The following is a 1625-nucleotide window of genomic DNA, read 5'->3' as shown; positions in this document are numbered from 1 at the left end:
AGAGATGTACGACTCAACTCGGTAGAGGTTGAGTTACAACTGAAGTCTAAATTTTTCTCGTTATTGCTGCCCTGTCCCCCTTCTTATCGTAGAAGAGGGGGGAAAAGACAGAAAAGTAGGAAAAACAAGGCCCCGTTCATGGTCACAGAAACCACTTAGAATAAATAAACAATTATATAGTAGGAGTTCACTGGGATACATAAATAAGTGTATATCACGCTGTGCTTTTTTACAAAAAATAAAATAAAAGCTCAAGTATTCATGCCTCCTGAGGCAGGTTTTTGGCCATAAAATCACAAAGTATCAGTATGGTTCATCGGCATATCCTAAATACAACTATGCCCAGTCGTAAAGCATTTAAGATGGTGAGTATAACCTGTTTGCGTCGCTGACCCGCGTGGTCACGCGATCACAAGATGCCTAATGGAGGCGACTCCGATACGGAAGAGACAAATGCCGAGTTAAACCCAGAAGTCATGGACTGCTCTTTAAACCACTTCTCTCAGGAAATGTCATCAGTAGATTCTCTTAAGAAACCCGCTGAACTCGCTCCAAGCAACCCACACGATCCTAACCTCAATGTAGTCAAAAATCTCAGATAAAGATAAAGATTGCGCGACGAAGGCCCTTTTGTCACTATCCAATCCTCTCAGGAAACGCTTTATCCATTGTCGGTTGGAAGAATTTTACACTAGTCATTATTAAATATGATCAAGAGCATTAAAAAAGACAATAGGAATAGTATTTCCGTTGAGTTCAAGTTTGGTCCAGATGCAAACAAGATCGTCGCTAATAATAAAACCTTAGGTGCATCTAAACTTAATGCTTTTATCCCTAATTACAGAATCGCCCGACAAGGTATTATTAAAAATATACCCACTGACATATCATAAGAAGAAATCAAGAGCTTTGCCATTACAAGCAATGGATGTTCAATTTTAGAAGTCCGTCGCTTCACACAAAGAAGGGATGATCAGATTCGTAATCTCTCAACTACTGCTATCACTTTTGAAGGCCAAGAAATTCCGGAATATGTGTACATTTTTCAAATTCGCATCAAGGTTGATACACATATCACCCCAGTAAAAATGTGCTATTCTTGCTTTCGCTACGGTCACGTGGCCTCTCAGTGTAAGAACCCAAGATGTCTTCACTGCGGGGATAAACCGCACAACACAGATGTTTTTTGTCCAAAACAATCTGATTCACCCGTTTGTCTGAATTGCAAAGGTTCGCATCTCGCAAGAGACAAAATTTGCTCAAAGTTCAAGGAACAGCAAAACATTAGGAAAATCACTGCAGTTAGGAATATCGCAATCAAAGAGGCCTCTAAACTCTATTATGCACACCAGAGAATGGCATTGTCAAATAATCAACCACTCAATCTCAATTCTCTGACGAAATACACTGCTCATCCTTCTCTTCCACCTCATCTAAATTACTCTAGTTTTCCTCAATTAGGCGACATTGATTTGGACTGTCCGCTTGGAGCAGGCATCAGGCCTACTTCTCCAGGAGCTTTTTCTCGGATATGACGCAGTCGTAAGTCGACCCCTACATTATCTTGTATTTTACTTAACAGTTCCGTAGCAAATTTGAAAGAGAGCGGTCTCTTATATACTCGG

Source organism: Belonocnema kinseyi, chromosome 9 (assembly GCF_010883055.1).
Source record: "Belonocnema kinseyi isolate 2016_QV_RU_SX_M_011 chromosome 9, B_treatae_v1, whole genome shotgun sequence".
In the NCBI taxonomy this organism is placed as follows: domain Eukaryota; kingdom Metazoa; phylum Arthropoda; class Insecta; order Hymenoptera; family Cynipidae; genus Belonocnema; species Belonocnema kinseyi.
Note: the sequence above shows the minus strand (reverse complement) of the source record.